The following is a 23,276-nucleotide window of genomic DNA, read 5'->3' on the forward strand; positions in this document are numbered from 1 at the left end:
ACCCAATCTTGTACCTCAGCCGGAAACTCCTCCCCAGGGAACAAAAGTACACTGTCTTTGAAAAGGAATGTTTGGCGGTAAAATGGGCTATGGAGACTCTCCGCTACTATCTACTGGAGGCGGTTTACCCTCGTGACAGACCATGCCCTGCTCCAGTGGATGCACAGGAACAAGGAGAAGAACGCAAGAGTGACTAGGTGGTTCCTATCCCTGCAGCCCTTCCATTTCCAGGTACAGCATAGGGCTGAAAGCCAACATGGCAATGCTGATGGCCTATCGCGACAACACTGCCTCTCGTCCCAAGTAGCCCAACCCCATGGTGTTGAGCCGGGGGAGGGTATATGATACAGCATGGCCAGAAGGCAGCAGGAGAGGGTTAGAAGGGAGCCTTATTCCCTGTAAGGGGAAGAAAGTTTGCTATAGATTAACTAGAGCACCTGAAGCTGATTAGAGCACCTGCAGTCAGTCACATGATTAAAAACCCTTGCTTCAATCAGACAGTGTGAGAGTTGGAGCAGAAAGGATTGGTATTGGAGCAGAGAACAGTTTGAAGGAGTTGGAGCAGAGAAGATTGATGTTGGAACAGAGAACAGTTTGAAGGGAAGCAGAGGAAAGTTTGGAGGAGTGCTGCGGTGGGCTAAGAAGTCCAAGACCCTAGGTAAGGGGCACCTGGCTTGTGCAGAGGGAGGGCAGGAAGCCCCACCACAAGCTGAAGGGCAGGAGAGGGAAGTAGCCCAGGGGAAGGAACCACTAGTTCAAGTGGTTCACTAGTATCCTCAGGGCCCCTGGGCTGGGACCTGGAGTACAAGGCGGGCCCAGGTCCCTCCCTCTCCCCTCCCCTCCTCAAGGACTCTAGTGGGGCAATTAATATTCCAATGCAGGGACAAGAAATGGCACCATGAACCCCCCCCCCCAAAGAAGAGAAAGCGAGAGACCCATCATAACAGTGCTGGCAATTTGCCACAGTACCTTTCTTCATGCACACGCCCACACACAAAGGGGTTGCCTTATGACCTCTGCTTGAGAACAATGAAGTGTTGTTGATTTGCTTTTCAGCACTGCATTCATTCTGTTGAGTCTTGGGGAGCAAAAGCTAACAATACAAGGACAAGACATACTTGAGAAATCAAGGCCATCATCATTTGTAGTTTCTATCAGAAATTCTGCCAAGTGCTCTTTACCTTGATTCAACTCTGGATCCTAATTCTCTCTGTAATTAGTAATTACAGAGCAGATTGAAAAAAGTGTAGAGCAGGTAAATTAATGTGAAAGAGCCCTGCATCATTCACATCAAGAAATTCAGAACCTACCAGTTGTTTTATTTTTCTTAAAAAGGACAAGCTGATAGAATTTAAAATAAATTGCTTCTTGACACTCATGGTCTGCAAGATCTAAGGAAATAATCTGAATCTACATAGCAAACAGCCTTGAAACCTTGGGAGTTTTTTTTGTAAGAACCAGTCTCAAACATTTAATCCATATTGCACATTATGATTTCAGCTGAGAAATTTCAACTTTAATATTCTGACGTGATGTATTAAAGTGGAAGGCGGGCAACTTCAAAACACTCACTTGTATCCAGGGTGTGATTTAATCTATTTGAAAGGAGAATCACAAATATAGAGAGGTTTGTTTTTTATGATTCAAGAATGTATTTTGCAAGCTGCACAGAAGTGAGCAAAAATAATCGTAACGAAGATGCAAATGCTGCATGAAATAAAAAAAAACACAGAGATGATCATAGATTCTGGCAGGAGATTTCAGGAGCTCTCTTTGAAGTCTGACAACAGAAATTGATGCCCAGCTTTATGGCAGGCTTTAATCTCTGACAATTAAATTAAGGGGCACAGATAGAAGATACTGCAATGATTACTTGTGGTGGGATTAGTTACCCTCAAATGGAAGGGAATCGCTACCTCTCATAAGGTTTTTTAATATAGCTGTGTCCAATCACACACTAGATCGGGGTGGGCAAACTTTTTGGCCCAAGTGTAACATCTGGGTATGGAAATTATATAGTGGGCCATGAATGCTCATGAAATTGGGCATTGGGTGTGGGAGAGGGTGAGGGCTCTGGTGGGGGGTGTGGGCTCTCGGGTGCAGGAGGGTAGGACTGGGGTTTGGAGGGCAGGAGGGGGATCAGGGCTGGGGCAAGGGGTTGGGGCACAGGAGGGGGTCGAGGTGCAGGTTTTGGGCGGTGCTTACCTCAAGCAGCACCCAGAAGTAGCAGCATGTTCCCCCCTTTGGCTCCTATGCGGAGGCACAGCCAGGCAGCTCCACCTCTGCAGCTCCCATTAGCTCCCAGCGGCCAGCCAACAGGGCCATGGGGTGGCGCTTGGGGCGGGAGCAGCGAGTGGAGCCCCTGGTAGGCATTACACATAGGAGCTGGAGAGGGGATGTGCCGCTGCTTCCGGGAGCCGCATGGAACAAGCCCCCAACCCTGCTCCCAGGCAGGAGCTTGAAGCCTGGATTAAACCACCTGAAGGGCCGGATGCGGCCCCCGGGCCATAGTTTGCCCACCTGCACCAGATGGTCCATATAGATATAGACATTTAGGGGTTCCTAAATGTCTGTGGTTTTGGGTCCCATTCTTCCTTCCTGACCTTATGAAGGGGTAATCACTAGCAGCCAGCATTGATTTACCAAGAACAAATCATGCCAAACCAGCTTGATTTCCTTCTTGACAGGGTAACTGGTTTGATGGATAGGGGGAATTCAGTGGACATAGTGTACCTGGACTTCAGCAAGGCTTTTGACACAGTCCAACATGACATTCTGATAAGTAAGCTGGAGAAATGCAGGCTTGGTGGAACTACAATTAGGTGGATATATAACTGGTTAAACAACTGTAAACAAAGAGTAACTATTAATTAGAATGATGTTGGATTGGAGGGAGGTCTCAAGTGAGATTCCACAGGGATCAATTCTGGTTCCGGTGTTGTTCAACATCTTTATTACTGACCTGGATGTAGGAATAGAGAGCAAATTTGCAGATGACACAAAGTTGTGGGGGAGGAGTTGCTAACACTTTGGAGAATAGAGCTAAAATTCAGGGGAATCCTGATAAATTGAAGAACTGGAAGAGATCTTCCTCCCAGATCTTTCGTGCCCTGGGTACACTAGGAGATCACCGTGATTCAAACTCCTTGAATCACAACACAGAGAAATCAGTTTTTTCCCCCCCTTCTCTCCCCCTCCCAGGCGTTCCCTCCCTGGGTTATCCTGGAGAGAGAGACAGATTTAAGCTCAGTGAATCTAAACAAAGGCATTCCCCCTTTCCCCCTCCCTTCTTTCTCCCTGTCTCCCACCAATTTCCTGGTAAGTACAGACTCAATTCTCTTGAGCCTCAACAAGGGGAAAAAATCAAACAGGTCTTAAAAAGCAAAACTTTTAATAAAAAGAAAGAAAAAAAGTAAAAGTTGTCTCTGTAATTTAGATGGTAAAAGTTACAGGGTCTTTCAGCTTATAGATACTAGAGAGAAGCCTCCCTCCAGCAAAATACAATTTAAAATACTTCCAGCACAATACACATTTGCAAATACAGAAAACAATCAAAAGACTAAACTCGCCTTTTCCCTGGTACTTACTAAAATTAGAACAGAAGAGATTTTTTTCAGAAAGATTGGAGGAATCTGCTTACATGTCTGGTCCCTCTCAGAATCCAGAGAGAACAAAGCAAAACCCAAAAAACGCAAACAAAGGCTTCCCTCCACCTAGATTTGAAAGTATCTCTTTTCCTGATTGGTCCTCTGATCAGGTGTTTTTGGTTTACTGTTTGTTAACCCTTTACAGGTAAAAGAGACATTAACCCTTAACTATTTGTTTATGACAGTGTTTCACTCGGGGGTTTGGTTCTGGCCCTTCTCTAATGGAGGTCAAAGAACCTCTCTCTAGGAATAAGAGCTAGTAGCAGCATTTTTAACTGTTTTGTTTCTTTCAGCTGTTAGATTTTTTGCAATGCAGAAATGGGAGTGTGACACTAAGGCTCTGATTCAAATTATTAATGGCAACTACAAATTCAAGTTTGGATCAAGCTGCAAACTTTTTCCAAGGTGAAGAGGTTAGGATGTGGGACTCTACTTTATGCCTGATTAAGTCAGAGTAAGAGTAAGATGGTTCCCTTAACTATCAGAGGGGTAGCCTTGTTAATCTGGATCTGTAAAAGCAGCAAAGAATCCTGTGGCACCTTATAGACTAACAGACGTTTTGGAGCATGAGTTTTCGTGGGTGAATATCCATCTGACGAAGTGGATATTCACCCACGAAAACTCATGCTCCAAAACGTATGTTAGTCTATAAAGTGCCACAGGATTCTTTGCTGCTTTTCCTTAACTATGATGCAGTTAAAGGAAGTAATAGATTTATGAGTCTTATGAGAGTTAATGGTAGTACAAAACTAGACAGCAAAAGAAATGTGAAACAAAAATGAATATACAAAAATTTCTTTCCTAAAACTGCTCAATGAGTCATTGTCCATGCTGTTGAAAAGCCTTGTAATAGAGAGTGGCAAAGTCAAACATCTATTCTTAGTGACCCTTACCTGTGTGTTGATTTGGGGGGAATCTGTCTGTAGAACTTACGAATTCTGGTTAATAGTATGTAGCTGTGTTGCTATGAAAACTGCTTCATCACTGAAGACCCTGAAAATGTGGAATTTACCATTGCAGATGTGACCTGCAGCAGATGCATACCAGAATGAGGACAATGGGGTGTACTTAACTTTAATGACTCTGCTCTGATCACACAATAGTTGTGCTATTAATTACAGCCCTGCCAAATTCTTGGGGAAGGCACACATCCAGTTGGATTTTTAGGGCATTGTTTATTAGGTGGCCATCTTGTTCTGAATAAGAACAAGGTAACCTACATTTAGTGACAGTTTCTTGTTCCCCTATTCTGGGCAAAAGGCGGGAAAGCGAAATGAGTGGGAATCAGTTGTTGCTAAGTAACAGGTTTCTATATAAACAAATGAAGGGAGAGGCCAGGGACTCTTGAGCACTGGAATCAGGGCCATCCTTAGGCATAGGCAACATAGGCAGCTGCGGAGGGCACCTGAAAATTTGGGGCACCACTGGGTCTTAGTGTCCACCCTCTTGTTTTCCTATCCCTGTTCTGACCCTTCCTGCAGGCTCCCACAGATGGCTGCTCTAGCCTGGTGAGTCTTCCTTGGGAGGGAATCTAGTAGTTAAAAGTGAACAAACCTCCAGCCTGCAGACCTATTAGCACAACATTGAAACTGTTAAAGAGACATTCAAGGGGTAATAAAGCCATTTAACAGGCATTTGCCAACCCCAAGGTATATACTGACAGGTTTCAGAGTGGTAGTCCTGTTAGTCTGTATCAGCAAAAACAAGGACGAGTCCTTGTGTCACCTCAAAGACTAACAAATTATTTGGGCATAAGCTTTCGTGGACTAGAACCCATTTCATCAGATGTCCACGAAAGCTTATGCCCAAATAAATTTTTATACTGTCAGTTTCTGACTTTACTGACAAAAACAGTTGTGCATTAATGTAAATATTTACACAGAACATGTCAGTCTACAGGACCTTTGTTTAAAATTTGCTTTAAAAATATTTCATTAGTGAGCTGGTGAAGATTATAAAATCACATTTCTAAAAAATGCTTGCATAGAGTTTTAGATGCACAATCATCTTTAGCCTTAAATGTGTGGATCTTCAGACATAGTTTTTTAAATAAATCCTTCAAAAGACCTCCCTTATCTAAAATACACATTTTAATTACTATAGTTAAAAAAAAAGTGCTTCCAAGTCTTCCTGTCCTTTCTGTCCATCCCTTCACCACCTCTCCTCCCACTCCCCACTGAAGAGAGCCCTGAAAGGGACAACAGTCCTTCCCTTCCAGATAGCTGGACAAAGAGTTTCCCTTTCTTTACTTCTGACTATCTGACAAACTAGTTTTAACAGAACCCTCCAGCAAAATCAGTACCTTAGTAAGACAAAATCCTTGTTATACCTAAAATCTTTGGAAACATATTTTTTTAAAGTTAGTGAAATTTCATAACCATGTCTCTTGTTACGGAGATCACATAAAGTAAATTACTGTTCCCTTTTTCTAAAAGCAATGAACATTGTTATGAACACACTAAACCTCTTTGATTAATTTAAAAGAATGTCTTTGTTTCAGTGAGTTAAATATGTAGTAATCTGGAATGCTGGTTTAAGATTTGAGTACATTTAAAATATAAATTCAACTTAGAAATACTGATGAAGAAAATGTAAAACAGAGAAGAGCTGCATCATGTATTCCATTATATGTAATGTTGTATTCAGCAGGACAGCTGACTCACCCTTACTATGAAGTTTTTGCAAATAAATCTCTGACAAACTTCAGGACATATCAAAAAACCTGTGACTGACATTTTTTATTCCCAAATTTTAGTGCTTTTAATTAGGTACTTTCTTCATGTCCATTCTGCATGAGGGAGAGTGCATGGAAGTCTCTGCAGGGAACTGTGACTCTCCGCCACCATGAGGCAGGCTGGGTATCTCATTATCCTTTGCTGTCAAGTCCCTCCTCCCCCTCCCCCATTAGGCTGTGAGCTTGGGCTGCCATCCGGCATAGGGGCACCAGTTTAATAATACTGCGTAGGGCCCCATAAATCCTAAGGACGGCCCTGACTGGAATCTATGGGGTTCAGATGTCTAAGAGCTTTCTCTCTCTGTGGTGTGGAACCTTCCACATTGGTTACTGGCCTGCAGTAGTCACTCACTGAACAAAGTAGTCAGCTTGGGGTTTATTAGTTATTTTACTTTGGGAAGCACATGTACACTCTCCAACTAGATCTGGTTAGTTAGATCTGACGCTCACCTGTAGACGACACAGCGAAAGATAGGGTGGGCCTGAGATAGGGTTACTTATCTGTCTTCGACACCTGTAATGCACCGTTGGTGTCCATCGCTGATCTCACCAGTCTGGATTCTGTAGCCTCACCACCGGCAGTACCTGAAGGAGGTAGAAAAACATCTTTGCTTTACTGAGTGTGTGTGTGCATGTGTATGCTTATATTCCAAATCTCCAGTGTTCTTAATGCATCCCCCCGCCTTCCTTCTCCTTTAGTAAATATTGTTGTTGTGAGTTCATATCCCGCGTGATGGTTTCTTTTATTCCAGCTCTGATAGATGAGCTTAAGTGGGGACCCAGCAGGAGGTATACTGGTCAGATTGGCTCCCTAAAAATCCTTACAGTATTATCGAGCAACTGCATCCTAGGATAAACCAGTTTTCTCTACTTAGCTTCCTCTCCCCTCTACCATGGGGCTGGTGTTTGGGAATTTTCCATTCTCCTAACAAGACAAAAAGATAGACAAGACAAAGCAGAGGTTCAAAGAAGGAGTCCATGGGGGCAGAGGGGAAGATTGAGAATGATGCACAGGTAGCTTCGGCAGGAGAAAGGAAGGGTTGGCCTGGTCAAGGTCAGAAGAAGAGCTGGGGGAGAGAAGGCTCCATGTCTCAGAACACAAGCCATGCACTGGAGCAAAAGGATTCCAGATGGGCCCAAAGGACCTTGACCCCAACCCACAGAATGCTCTGGAGTTAAATTCCCACTAAGCAGTGCAGCCATGCAGCATCCTATTAGGTGCTCAGGGCTGCATTGGGAAGAGGCACCCTCCTCCAGCCCCAACCCAGCCCCAGCACAGATCTGCTGCGGCCATGGGAGAGGCGCCCCTCCCCCAGCCCCAACCTAGCTCCAGTCTGGACCTGTGAAAGCCAAGGGAGAGGTGCCCTGCCACTAACCCAGCCCAGCCCTGGACCTGCCGTGGCTGGGGGAAGAGGTGCTCCTCCTCTGGCCCCAACCCAGCCCCAGAGCTACCATGGCCTGGGGAGAGGTACCTATCCTGCACCTCCAGCCTAGGAGCTGCCATGGTAGGGAGAAATGCCTCTCCCCCCACAAGCCCAAGTGCTGCGGTTGGGAGAGAGAGCTGTGGGGAGTCCTCTTTCCCCCTTGTAGCCCCAGGGCAGCCCGTACCGAAACCTCTCATCCCTGGCCCCATCCCAGAGCCTGCACCCCCAGCCCTCACCCTCACCCCACCACACCGACCCTCTGCCCCAGCCCTGAGCCCCTCCCACACTCCAAACTCCTCGGCCCCATCCCCGCCACATGAATTCTGTTATGTGCACCAATATGGAGGTGATCTGACACATCATCTCTATATTGGTGCACATAATAAAATTCAGTCTGCACACTGGTGGGAAAAATTAGAGAGAACACTGCTGTGGCGTGGGGAGAAATCTGAGGCAGAGAAATGCATGTAGGGTGGGTGGCTAGATAGAGGATTTGCACTCCAAGAGTGTGTTCCAATGCAGGAGCAGTCCCTGGATTCTGTTCAGACCCAGAAGGATTAAAATACCCATGGATGCAACGGCTGGATTCCCCCATGGCAATCTGGTGGACCACTGTCAGGGTGAGCCCAACCAAATCTGTGACAGCCTGTCTTCTATTGCAGGAGAGCTGATAGGCCTGATAAACTAGTGTGCAAGAGAGACCAGAGTCTTGCAGTCTCACTATGTTCTCAAGTATTTTTATTTTCCTTGCAATTGCCATTCCTAGCTGCTCCATTCTGTGCCTGGACCTAGGGCAGGGAACTTGTCTCCCCTTTGCTGTCAGTAACCCCACCACTGCAGCCCTCTGGGCCCAGGCAGCGTGGATGAGGAATGTGAGTGAATCAAATGGAGAGGTTGGTAGGGGGGACAGATGAGGGCTAGTAGCATGTGGGGAGACTGGGACTGAAGGAAGGGAACTGGGTGCCAGGGGCTAGGAAAGGGACTGTCTGAGCTAGCAGAGTCGAGCTGGGAGCCAGGGAGGGGAAAGGGCTGGATGGGGGGACAACAACTGGGAGTCAGTGCAGAGGAGACTGAGACTGGATGACGAGTTGCGGGGAGAGACTCGAAATGACTGTGCAAGGAGACAGATTGGGAACCAGTGGGAAGCAGGTATACACACACACACACACACAGGCTGAAGGAGGGACCTGAGGAAGGAGACAGGGAGTGGGAGCCAGTAGGGATGAGAAACCTGGGAGAGAGACAGGTTGGACATGAAGCTGGGAGAGGAGAATTAGGACTAGCTGGGGACAAAGAACCCAGTGGCATTGGGAATGACTGGGAAAGGAGAATGGGACTGAGATAAGAAGCCTGAGGAGTAAAGACTGTGTTTGACGATGTGTGGAGAATGGGCCTAGGGTGAGAAGACAGGATGGGTGCAGGGACAGGTTTGAGGGGATGGGAAGGAAGGGGATGAGTTTAGGAAAAATGGACAGAAAATTACATTATTGGCAGCCATCCCTCACTGCTGTTTCTGGGGCTACTGCTTTGTGTGTGCAGTTTACATGTGCAGTGGGCCTACAATAGATTCAGGCCTGGATAATTATTTATTAGACGCTCATGTGCCATGTTCCATGCAAAGAAGATGCAATCCTTGCCCCAAGGAGTTTACAATGTACATCAGACATTGACAAGATTATGCATATGCAGAGAGCAGATTGAAGATCAATTTCTTTTTAATATATTTTTATATATACATGATACAACTTCAGGATTATTTGTATACTGGATATTTATACATCTGTGTAACAGAAATACAGTAATTCAGGACCTCTTCACACCACTTACTAGCCCATGCAGAAATAGATCCCCATTTCATTTTTGATTCTGGGACAGTTAATTAAAAAATCAGGGCCAGATCCTAAATAGTGTAAATTGATTTAGCTGTATTGAAATCCATGGAGCTACACCAATTTACACCATCTGAGAATTGGGTCCTCACAGTTTCCTTCCCAGATGCTGGTAAATTCATGCAGCATTGGTCCATCAATGGCTATTAGCCAGGGTGGGCAGGGATGCAAAACCATGCTCTGAAGTGTACCTAGTCTCTGTTTGACAGAAGCTGGGTTGGGTGATGAAGGATGGATCACTTGGTGATTACTTATTCTGTTCATTCCCTCTGAAGCACCTGGCATTGGCCACTGTTGGAAGACAGGATACTGGGCTAGATGGACCTTTGGTCTGACCCAGTGTGGCTGTTCTTATGTTAAATTCTGTATCCATCTCTTTCATTCTCGAATGATAAGCAAAGGCACCATGGAATCCAGTCCTGGGCATTGCTGAACCACTTCAATTCTCATAGACATCACTGGGAGCTGGTGAAGGGTTTGAGCACCTGGCAGGAACCAGTTACTGAATTTGGTTTCTAAACTTGTACTTAAAATTCTCAATAAGTGTTAGGTATTACTGTACTTCTGTTTGTGTGATAATGTCCCCCATAGGTGCCGACTCCATGGGTGCTCTGGGCTCAAGCACCCCAGAAAAGAAATGAGGGGTGCTTAGAACCCACCAGTCACAGTGGTTACAAGGCCCAGGGCTGGCCGCCGATCAGTGAGCAGCTGGCGGGAAGTGCCTGAGGAAGAGGTGGCAGAGAGAAGCAAGCATCAGATGAGGAAGCCCTCAGCGGTGGGGAGAGAGCGGGTGCAGGAAGAAGTCTAGAAGGTGGGGTGCAGCAGGGGGTGCAGCACCCACTAGGCTAAAGAAAAGTCAGCACCTGTGATGTCTCCTCTGTCTATGCTTCTGTTGAGTATAAGGGAGATAGGTAGGATTGTGTTATCTCTCAGCCTCAGCTTGGCACAGTGTGCTGTGGTGTCACTTTTCAAACAAAACTTGAAGACTTGCTCTATCTGCGCAATTTTCATTTCTTACTTTACTCCCTCTCTCCCCTCCCCCTGTACCCAAGATGAAAATGTCAATCTCTGTTTTGGGCTCCCAAGATATGACACAATGTCAGTGTAATTTGTTTTTAATCTGGGTGACTAACAGTTATCTGACACTTCAAGTGCTATGTCTTGACATTGTTCCATCAAACCCACGTTAACTTACTAGTGAGATTCAGCATCAGAGTTAGAAACTTAATAAGTCTCTTAACACTGTGGAATTGTAACTTTAACTCTGCGTGATAACATTTCCCCTAACCTGTCCTTCATTACCATTTTCATTTATGTACAACTAGAACCCCTTCATTTGAAAGTCATTCTTGTTATTTCTAATGATGATCAAACTCCAGTGAGTCAGGTCAGGTAAACTATTATTAGGAACATGTTTCTTTATAACAAGTGGTTTAGCATCAAGCAATGAGACATGTCTGACTCTGCCTTTCTGGAAGTTTACTGTTTGCCATGGGTGAGTGCCAAGGCACAAGGTTGAAGGCAGAGGCCCTTCCATAACCAGCCCAGAAGTGCAGTAGCCCTCCAGACATGCACTGCCATGAACATCTCATTGCTGCTATGACATGAAACATTTGAACCAAAATGAGGACAGACTTGGGCCTGCGCTGGTGCTTGTTGACATGGATGCAGGGATGCTGGAACAAATTGTATTGTGGGGGTGCTGAGAGCCATCCAACTAAACAGCAAACTGATATAATGAAATCCGCTTCAAGCCAGGGGGTGCTGCAGCACCCCCCACACCTCTAGTTCCAGCACCTGTGCATGGATATCCTGCTATTGTAGCAATTCCCCAAGACCAGGGGGAACATTTAAATAACTTGCTCTAAAGCCAAGTGCACAGGCAGGATTCACGGAACCTGGAACAAAATGTAAAAGCAGGGAACACTGTAGTTTTTTATCCGCTCTCCATCCTTTTTGTCCCCCAGCTGTTTTCCCCTTTTTTCCTTAGTGCTGCCATATTTATTTAGTTTGTTCAGTTTTATGCAGATTTGTGTTATTTACAACAGCTCACAGACCAATATAAATATTTTAATTATTCATTTACATTCCATTTTATCTTACCAGGTGCTCCAGATCATGAGGTGACTGAGGTAAGGCCAGGCAGCAGTGTGAAGTAATTAAGGCATGATAGACTGGAGGGGCAGGACTAGTTCAGTCACTGATGCCAAACTCACAGCAAAATGGGTGCTCCGTGACCGTGGGGGCCTCACCCCAATAGGGAAAGGTTGAAAATATTTTAATGAGTTGTTTACTGCACAGTCAGTGCTATATGGTGGCAAACACAAGCTGCTTCATGAAGATAATAACTCAGGCCCCTGGGGAATCAGGATGTTTCCTCTTTATTGTAGACCTAGCTTGGTGCCTATCACAGACTTTCCACTCTGCCTGTGTAACAAAGAACCTCCTATTTAATTAACTCCTCCCACAGACACCCAATTCTAGACACATCACTTCCTGCCCCTCATCTCCTGTGGGCTGGAGCCTCCTTATGCGGCTCCTGTTTGGGAAAAATGCGTTTAGAACTTTTGGTTATGGGCCTTGCAGCTGGCTTGGGGTGGAGTTCTGGGTGTCCCTTTAGGCGTCTCTGGGTGTCGAGGAATGGTACACAATAGTACACCATCATGAGCGGGCTGGAGAGGGCTTCTTTCTCTCTTCCCCAGCAGGTTGTGGAAGAGCGGAGAGCTGGGAATTCCACAGCAGCAGAGCAGCCAACACATAGGCTGGTGCCTCGCCTTGTGTTTTTCTCTGCTCCTAGTCCCCTCCCCTGTGATGTGCAAAGGCTAGGGGGAGAAATCTGCAAAGTGCCCAGTACAGCAGGGAAACAGGCTGGCTTTTTCTGCTGTTGCTTGCAGCAAACTTCCAGAAGCATTTGTTTAAAATTTTTTTTAAAAAGCTAAGAAGAGCTGGGTGGAATTTTTAAAACAATTGTTTTTCATTAACCTCCTTCCTTCCCACAGCTTTTTAAAATAAAACAGATATTCTCACCATTTTTTCCCATTGTTTTTCATACACATTGGAAAATTAAACATTAAATCCTTTTTTCAGATTGTGATTTTTCTTCTCCCATGTTTCAGTGGCAGAAGAAAAATAAAGGAGTGAAAGGAAGGGGGGAAAAATACCCCCACCCAACACTTTGAAACAAATATTTTCAATTAAAAAAAAAAGCCCACAAATGTTTGAATAAACCAAAATTTGTTTCATTTCAAAACCGGAAACATGACTTTGAAAGTTCTGAAACGTTGTGTAATCCCCCTGCCTCCCCCATTCACATTTTCTGTCTAGCTCTACTGCTGAGTCAGCATAGTGCTTACACTAGGCCCCTGAGTAAGCCTTGGCCAGGTATAATGTTCCCGTTTAGCCCACAAGCTTGGTAAGTTTTAGTCAGGGGTATTTATACTAAAAGTCATGGCCAGGTCACAGGCTATGAATTTTTGTTTTTTGCCCGTGACCTGTCCATGACTTTTTACTAATACCTGTGACAAAATCTTAGTCATGACTATTCAGCTAAGGCTTGGTCTACACTACGTGTTTAAACCGAAGTAACCCTGCACCCGTCCACACAACGAAGCCCTTTATATCGATATAAAGGGCTCTTAAAACTGATTTCTGTACTCCTCCCCGACGAGGGGAGTAGCGCTGAAATCGGTATTGCCATGTCGGATTAGGATTAGTGTGGCCGCAAATCGACGGTATTGGCCTCCGGGTGGTATCCCACAGTGCACCATTGTGACCGCTCTGGAAAGCAATCTGAACTCGGATGCACTGGCCAAGTAGACAGGAAAAGCCCTGCGAACTTTTGAATTTCATTTCCTGTTTGCCCAGTGTGGAGCTCTGATCAGCGCGGGTGGCGATGCAGTCCCAAATCCAAAAAGAGCTCCAGCATGGATCGTACGGGAGATACTGGATCTGATCGCTATATGGGGAGACAAATCTGTTCTATCAGAGCTCTGTTCCAGAAGACAAAATGCCAAAGCATTTGAAAAAATCTCCAGGCTATGATAGACAGAGGCCACAGCAGGGACTCAGCACAGTGCTGTGTGACAAGCGTAACGGAAAGCCAAAGAATCAAATGGACGCTCATGGAGGTAGGGCGGACTGAGGACTCCAGCTATCCCACAGTCCCCGCAGTCTCCGAAAATCATTTGCATTCTTGGCTGAGTTCCCAATGCCTGAAGGGTCAAAAACATTTTCCCAGGTGTTTCAGGGTATATGTCGTCAATTTACCCCCTTCTGCCCCCTGAAAGAAAAGGGAAAAAAATTGTTTCTCTCCTTTTTTCAATGTCACCTTATGTCTACTTCATGCTGCTGGTAGATGGAGTGCTGCAGTGCTGAACAGCAGCATCCCTTCCCCTCCCCGGTGGCAGACGGTGCAAAATGACTGATATCCTTCCTCATCATCATTCCGTGAGTGCTCCTGGCTGGCCTTGGTGAGGTTGGCCGGGGGCACCTGGGTAAAAATGGGAATGACTCCCGATCATTCCAGGCAGACGGTACAGAAGGATTGAAAACCATCCTCATCATAGCAACTGGAGGCTGAGCGCCTTCCCCCCCCGCTTTCATGTCTAATGAAGATTCTGTACTGCCTGGACTATCATAGCAGTGGGAGGCTGCCTCCCCCTCATTTTATCTCATTAAAAAGTCAGTGTTTCTTATTCCAGAATTCTTTTTTACTTCATCACACAAATGGGGGGATAACTGCCATGGTAGCCCAGGAGGGGTGCGGGAGGAAGGAAGCAACGGGTGGGATTGTTGCAGGGGCACCCCCTAGAATGGCATGCAGCTCCTGCAGGATATCTGGGGCTCTGACCTGGAGCGGCTGTGCTCTCTGGTTCTCTAGTAGACTTGCCCCATATTCTAGGCAGGACTGACTCTATTTTTAGACAAAACATAAAGAAGGGAATGACCTGGGGAGTCATTCCCAGTTTTGTCCATGCGCCCCCAGCTGACCTAGCGAGGCCAGCCAGGAGCACCCATGACAGCAGCAGACGGTACAAAAGAATTGATAACCTTCATCGCCAATTTCCAATTGCAGACGGTGATATAGGACTGGTAACCGTCTCTGCTACCTTGCAAAGGCGAATGAATGCTGCTGTGTAGCACTGCTGTACTGTGTCTATCAGCAGCATCCAGTACACATACCATGACAGTGACAAAAGACTAAATGGGCTTCATGGTTGCCATGCTATGGCGTCTGCCAGGGCAATCCAGGGAAAAAGGGCGCAAAATGATTGTCTGCCGTTGCTTTCACGGAGGAAGGATTGAGTGATGACATTTACCCAGAATCACCCGGGACACTGTTTTTGCCCCATCATGCATTGGGATCTCAACTCAGAATTCCAATGGGTGGAGGAGACTGCGGGAACAATGGGATAGCTACAGGATAGCTACCCATAGTGCAACGCTCCGGAAATCGACGCTAGCCTCGGTACATGGATGCACACCGCCGAATTAATGTGCTTAGTGTGGCCATGTGCACTCAACTTTATACAATCTGTTTTTAAAAAACGGTTTCTGTAACATCAGAATAATCCCGTAGCGTAGACATACCCTAAGGCCTTGTCTACACTACAAAGTTGCAGCGCTGGTGAGGGGGTTACAGCACTGCAACTTAGGATGTGTACACACCTGCAGGGCATTACCAGTGCTGCAACTCCCTGTTTGCAGCGCTGCCCGTACACCCCGTCGTGCCTCGGGTGTAGAGGATCCAGCGCTGGATCACCAGCGCTGGTCATCAGGTGTAGACACTCACCAGCGTTTTTGTTGACCTCCGTGGAATAAGCAGGTATCCCAGCATACCTGAGGAAGCCTCTCTGGTAATTAAGCAAACTCCACTGCCCTCCAAGCAGGTCTCCTTCCCCGCGGTGTGCTCTGGCATTCTCCGACCCCCCCTCTAAGCAGGTCTCCTTCCACGCGGTGTGCTCTGGCATTCCCCGACCCCCCCTCCAAGCATGTATCCAGCCCCGCGGTGTGCTCTGGCGTTCCCCGACCCCCCCCTCCAAGCAGGTATCCAGCCCCGCGGTGTGCTCTGGCATTCCCCGACCCCCCCTCCAAGCATGTATCCAGCCCCGCGGTGTGCTCTGGCGTTCCCCGACCCCCCCCTCCAAGCAGGTCTCCTTCCCCGCGGTGTGCAACAGCGCTGCAGCGTGGCCACATCTAACACCACTTGCAGCGCTGGTTGCTGTAAGTGTGGCCACTCTGCAGCGCTGGCCCTATACAGCTGTACTAATACAGCTGTAACAACCAGCGCTGCAAAATTGTAGATGTAGACATACCCTATGATTCTAGCAAGCTGCAGGCAGCTGATAGCCTGATGGAAGCCAGGGACAGCCCTACCAATAGCAGCCCAATTAGTACTGCCCTCACTGTGGAGGTGTCGGTCGTGGGGTGGGAAAGAGCCTATAGAATCAAGTGTAATGCCAACCCTCTCAGGGGTGTTGGCAGCGGGGATCAAACCTGGGACCTCTGGAGCTAAATGCATAAGCCTCGACTGCATGAACTAAAAGACACCTCTCTGTTAGCCAGGGCTGTAGCAGGCTCATCATTCCCTAGGGGGGCCTCATCACTACTAGAGGGGGATAGCGTGTCACTCCAAGCAAGCCAGGGGTTACACAAGCAATTGGGTATTGTAGATTTCATGAGTCCCAAACATCAGTCCTGAGTGGCTGTAAGGTGCATCATAGCTGCAAGGGAAAAATCACTGACAAACTTTTACCTTAGCAATTGGCTTGCATTGGGTTACTTCCCTTTAAATATTCAAGGCTATATTCCTGAGGAAAAGGGCTAGGGACTTACTGTAGAAAGGAAGGAACCTCAAGATGATATTTGCATCTAATTCTCTAAAATGCGGGAGCTGTGGCCATGGGCTTTATATGTCCCAAAGCCTAGCTCTGCTCATTTTGATCCTATAGTCCTCATTCACTCCATCTTCTGGCAAAATCCCACTGAAATCAGAGTTTTGGCTGATTAAGGATGTCAGACTCCAAAAATATAGATGTGTGTCACCGTTCCTGAAATCTGTCTTCATGAAGTTGCTCAATACTGTCTTCCAAAGGTGTTGACATTTTGCAGCATTAATATTTAAGCTGTACTGTATTATTTTTTGCATAAGGAATGAGAAATTGGTGCGTAATGATTATAATAAAGTAATTGGAAGGCGGGAGGAGGGGCCAAAAAGGGACGGACTGTGCCCATAATCCATGCACACAAGTCCCACTTATGTCAATGGAAGTTGTGTGCATGCATTTTAGGGCAGAATTTGATCCTATATGGGTCTGCTCTCTCCTTTGCATTGTGTCCCTGTTGCTTTCATTGACACTAATAGGAGGCCTGTGCATTGACAGGGGAACAAATTCCTAAATTATTCATAGTGCTGGTAACCTGGCAGCATTTTCTTGCTTTCTTATTGTAATCTTTCAGACTGGAGATTCAGATTTTTTTCAGACGGTAGCCTGTAAACCTGCATTAGCAGAGTGGGAATGTGTTGCTTATAATGTCTCTGGTAAATAAGTATGTGTATCAGGACATCACTGTATCTTTATTCCTATTAGAGATCTGAGTTTAACTTCCCTTTTTTAACATAGGTCCTGATTCAGGGCAGCACTCAATTTACATCCATACCTAGGGATGAACTTAAGTGCAGGCTTAAGAGCTGTCCTAAATAGGGATGCCTTCCTGAATCAGAGTGTTGCAGCTTGTAGAAAAATTAATCGGATGAATATTTTCAATTCAATTCAAGTTTATAATTTTTTTTTAAAAGTCCCTAAAGTAGAGTTGGTCAAAAGGGGCGGGGAGGGGATTCGTTGTAATTTCAAAAGTAGAACAGTTTTGATCAGCTCTACCCAGAAGAAACAAAGTATTATTGTATAACTTAAAAAGTTATGAATCATGACATAACATGCAGTAGAAATAGATTTGACTCCAAAGCAGGCAGTGACAGGTACTATGAGGACAGCAAACCAGGTAAATATTAGTTTGAATTTTCCAAACTGGGGTGCTGATCCAAAGCCCATATAAGTCAGTGGCAGTCTTTCCATTGATTTCAATCAGTCTGGATCAGGTCCTGGGTGCTCAAAAGTAGTGGCTTCCAAAATGTGGTCCATTTGTGGTCCGTAAAACGCTGACTAGTGGTCTGCAGAGAACCGTGCTGGGAATGTGCTTCTAGCTCCATCTACTTGTTCCCAGCTCTTAAAAGGCATTAAAAGAATCTAAAAAGCACATTGAGTACGTTCCTAATATTACTTTCCCATTTAAGCATCTGCAGTTGTCAGAGAGATGTGATGTGATTGTGAATGGGAGACGAGGTAGCCCACATCCTTGTGAATGGCAAGGAAGATGATTTTCCACCAGACATCTCTCTATTGAAATGTTTTCCACACAGTGAAAAAGTTTGAAAGCCCAAGCCTATGAGCCAAAGGCCTAAATATTAAAAAGTGACTAGTGATTTGGGTGCTTCTATTTTTGAGTGCCCAACTGAGACACTCTAAAGGAGCCTGATTTTTCTTTAAAGAGGATAGTGCTCGGCACTTTCTAAAAATCAGACATCTGCAAGCTTTCTCAAGTTGGGCATCTAAATATGGAGATAACCTGAAATCACTAATCACTCCTGAAAATTTAGTCCTTAACACACAAAAAAGATAACAACAAAGCATAGGAAATAGCAAAATCCAATTTTTGGTCAAAATGAAGTCAAATGATCTGCAACAACACTGCCAAAAACGTCTGTTGCAGATTTAAGTATCTGTTGGCATCACAAGAAAGAAGAATCAGTGCTGAAAGTAGTGAAAAGAAAACCATCACACAGGAGTCTGTACACTGTACTTTAGCATCTGAAGATCATAAGAGGCTTTTGGAGCTACAGCAGTGTTTCCTGCATTATTGCCAAACATTTTTATATGAAACAGTTTGGCAGAGTTGGGAGGTGCTGGCTGCAAATCTTGTGGTCTGTACTGAGGGCCTGCTTCTGCCCCCACTGAAGTAAACAGGTCATTTTCCTGAGTAAGAGCTGAGGAACCACATGATTTGATGCTAAAAATTAAGCTTCACAATATTGCTGTGTCTAATATTATCCCTCTGGGAGCTCAAGTGATTTGCCTAAAGGCACACATAGCGAGCTGGGGGCTGAACCAGGCATAGAACAGAGGACTCCTTGCTTCCACTAGACACACAGCCCCAGATGTAAAATGTAATCCACAAAAGAAAGATAATGCAAAATCAAAGCTTCTTCTCGGTTCTTAACATATCTAAGTATAGCATTGCAGCACAGATCTAGGGCTGAATCTCATTGCCTTACTTATGCAAGTATTTCCACTGATTTTTCAGTAGAATTACTCATCTTAATAAAGTGAACAGGATTTGATTCATAATGTGCAATATCAAGCACGCAGTTCATACCCGTGCAGTACCAATGGAGAAAAGGGAGAAACGGAGGAGTAACCCTACTTTTAATCTCTGGATTTCTTTGCTTTTTGAGGTTTCAGTTTGAGGTTTCAATCAAATTTATTACATAAGTCACAGCTTAATGTGTGTTAGTAATGGATGCTTGATTAGTTAAACTGCAAAGGAAAATAAAAGTGCTGGAGCTCTGGATATCACCTGGCAGCAAAGAAAGGAGGACTTAAATACTAAACAGACCATATGTGAAAGAAGATTAATAAATACAACAGGGATCAGTATTAGACTTCTAATGGTTTTAATCTGTTTATTGACCCAGCGAGAGAGAAAGAGCAAGTGCGCAACTTTAAGCCAGTTAAATTGGCTGAGTGTTGATGGCAGAAAATTTGCAGCTCATGGGGGCAGCTGAAGGAGAGTGGATGGTGCGAATAAACAGGGAACAGGGCAAATAGCAAAAGAAGATCAAAAGCAATTAAATTTCACAATTACAGGTCTGATAAATGTGAAAGGAAACTCAGTGCTTATAGGGGAACTACAAAAATACAAACTGTGAGATTAAGTGAATGGGGTGGGCGAAGAGGAAGAAACTAAATCACAGCCTTCTCTCTAAAAATATCTCCTATACACACAGAGAGAATAAATAAATAAAAAAGAATCGCACTGAGCTGCTTCCCAGGGATTTGAACTCTGACAAATAAATGCCCTCAAAAGGCTTACTGAGAAAAGCTTCTAAAACCTCACTGTCAGTCTCTATTCTGTTTAGGTACAGGATGGGGGGGAGGCAATGTTGAAAACCACCAGGATTTACCCAGCTAATTCCCCCATAACAGTTAAGTTTTAGGACTTTTAAAAGTAATTTTAGACTTAGCTGTCAAAACTCAGTCAGGGCTGAAACTGGCATACACAGGGAGGGAGAGTAAAGATTTGTGACCGTTTTAGAAAATATTGGTTTAATGATTTTATTTTGTGGAAGAAGGAAAAAAAAGTATTTATTTTACAGATTGCACACTGAGCTTTAAAGAATCGATAATGAAAAGACAAATAAAGTCAACTGTACCCTGATCCTAAGATATTTCTTAGTGTGGAGGCACTAGTCATGGCTGCATAGTTAATGATGAGCTGAGTTTTATACTTAAATCTCCTTAGAGGTTCAGCTTCTCTAGCCTTCTTCCTCCCCTTTGTGCCACTCTTAGGGCCATATTCTGCTCACACAAAGCCTACTTGGCCTTTACATCAGTAAAACCAGGATTTGCTGCTTAGAATGTATTTATTAAGGGTTCAGTCCTGTTCCGTGAAAGGCAGGTACTCTTTCCTGTGCATTTTTTCGCAAAGCTAACTTCTGCACTTGTACTTACAGTTTATTACTGCAGCTGATTTTGCAAGTTATGAATCCAGAGACCCCCTGTGTGTATGAAGAAGGGAGCTCAGTTTCCGTGTTCATTCAGTCCTTGCTCTTTCTGTTGTGACTGCCAGCAAGGATGGTGGATTTTGCAATGCAGATAGCTGTCCACTAGGAAGTGGATAGATTCTCATAGATCTCTGGATTGTTGGCATATTGCTCCTCTATTTCCATCTCAAATTCAACTTGTATAGCAAGTGCCTAATGGTCCTCTCATATGGTATATGCAGGTCTAGGTCAATAGGGTTCCACCACTGTATGTGAGATAAGAATTTGGCCCACAGATTTGATTGGCAGCAATAAATTAATCTGAGATAAACTTTCATATGTATAAGAGATACATGAGTAAATATAGCAAATAATGTGGTTAATTAGTTCAGGAAGTTCTTCACACTTCTTCAGTAGGTTTCCTGAAAATTCAGGTCAGCATCACAACCCTTCTCCTAAGAGAACTGGAAAGGGACACTGCACTGTTTTCATCTGACTACAAGACCAGCTCCTTTTCCCTCCCCCACTGCATGGCTGTGTGTGAGGAAAGGGCAGATACCACAGACAGAGACCATACAGACTTTTTAATCTTTGAATGAAAGAAAAGACCGCTGTAACTAACTTCTTCTTAGACAACCATCTGTACTTTTTCTACAACTGTGTTCTGTTCCCTTCCCCTTCCTTCCCTTGCTACGCCTCAACCAGGGCCAGCCTTAGGATTTATGGTGCCCTAGGCGAGATTATTAAACTGGTGCCCCTGTGCCTGATCTGCTCTTATCAACACAAACGTAAGCTTATAGTATTGGAAAACTTGCCACATTCACATTATTAAAACCAGTTTAACTTAATTAAGCACACTATAATGCTGATGGACTAGCACTAAAGAAGCAGCACTATAGAAAAAATTCTGATATGACAGAATGATGCAAATAATATATATTTTTTTAATTATTAAATTAAAAGCAATCTTTCTGGCTTTTTTGGCTGCAAAATCAGTAATAATGTCATCGTATGACAAAGACAAAGTCGTGTCTTGTTCGATCACAAGAATAGCAAGACCAGTCAAGCGTTCCTGACTCATTGTAGAGCGGAGATAGTTTTTAATGAGCTTTAGTTTCGGGAAACTCCGTTCTCCTGATGCTACTGTTACAGGAATTGTCAGTAGAATACGAGTGGCAATGTACACATTAGGATATATGTCAACAAGTTTGTGGGTATGAATAAACTGTACAATGTCCACCACCGATTTTGCATGTGGCAACATTGATGACAGTGTACTCAATTCTTCATACAGTTCAAGTCCATTTAAATCAAACTATCACTGTGCTTCAGGAGGCTCTCTAGATTCTTGCACTTTGTCATTAGTTGCTCTTGTTTTCCTATTTCGTTGAATTTAGTTATGTCATACAAAAATCCAAACTGTTCATGGTGTACTTGCAAGGTATTAAACCTTTCATCAACAGCACATATTGCTTTATCCATCACAACATTAAAAAATTCAACCTCAAATTTCTTTTCTGGATCATCTATGGGCATGATCTGCTGTACAGATTCTTCACAAAGAAGTGTCCCTGGCCTTTTTAACTCATATTAACTATGTATTTACTTTATGAAAGTTGGAGAAAACATTGTGAAAACGTAAAACATTGGCTGCCCAACTTCTGGGCTGGCAAAAGTTATACTGACTGACAGGGAAAAAAAAAAGCAAGTGAATCTTATTACAACATATGGTCACTCTATACCAGGAGTTGGCAACCTTTCAGAAGTGGTGTGCCAAGTTCACTTTAATTTAAGGTTTCTCGTGCCAGTAATACGTTTTAATGTTTGTAGAAGGTTTCTCTCTATGTCTATATTATATAAATAAACTATTGTTATTATCTGAAGTCTTGGCCACTGGTCCTGCTCAGGCCACTTCCAGCTGAGTAAATGAAACCCCAAACTGGCAGCGGGCTGGTGGCTGGAACCCTAGACAAGGATCCCAGGCCCTGCTCAGCCCGCTGCTGATCTGGGGTTCTGACCACCAACTCCTGCCAGCCAGGATCCCGGCCACCAACCCCCACCCTCAGCCCGCTACCAGCCTGGGATTCTGCTCACCCGGGCTGGCAGGAGGCAGAGTGGGGCTTGCAGCTGAGCTCCTGACTGGCAAGGGGCCGGCAGCCGGAACGCCGGAGTAGCAGTAGGCTGAGTGCTGCTGGCACCCCAGACTGGCAGCAGACTGAGCCACTCAACCCCCCACCGGCCCTGCTCAGCCCGCCACCAGCCCGCTCAGCCTGCCACCAGCCCACTCAGCCCGCTGCCGGCTGAGTGAATGGAACCCCAGGCTGACAGTAGGTTGAGTGGTTCAACTGGCCTGCTCAGCCCACTGCCAGCCTGGGGTTCCTTGGGGGTCCCCAGGCCAGCAGCAGGTGCTGAATGGGGCCGATGGCTGGTATTCCAGCTGGCAATAGGGCAGCAGCCGGAACCCCAGAGCAGTGATGGGCTGAGCTGCTCAGCCTGCTGCTGCATACCATCAAAAATCAGCTCACCTGCCACCTTTGACACGTGTGCCGTAGGTTGCCGAACCCTGCTTTATACACTAGTAAGGAGATGAGCATATTACAGTTGTTGGAGGGCTCTTATCAGGAGTAACAGGCTATAGGAAAGTCAGTCAACATTTTTTGTTTCTCTGATGAAAACTGACCCACTCCCTGCCTCAAACCAAACCTGTCACTACACTGTCTGGGCTGCCTGCAGAGTGGTGCCCCCAGGCAGAGTGAGGCCCTA

The sequence above is a fragment of the Gopherus evgoodei genome, chromosome 1 (genome assembly GCF_007399415.2).
Source record: "Gopherus evgoodei ecotype Sinaloan lineage chromosome 1, rGopEvg1_v1.p, whole genome shotgun sequence".
NCBI lineage: Eukaryota > Metazoa > Chordata > Testudines > Testudinidae > Gopherus > Gopherus evgoodei.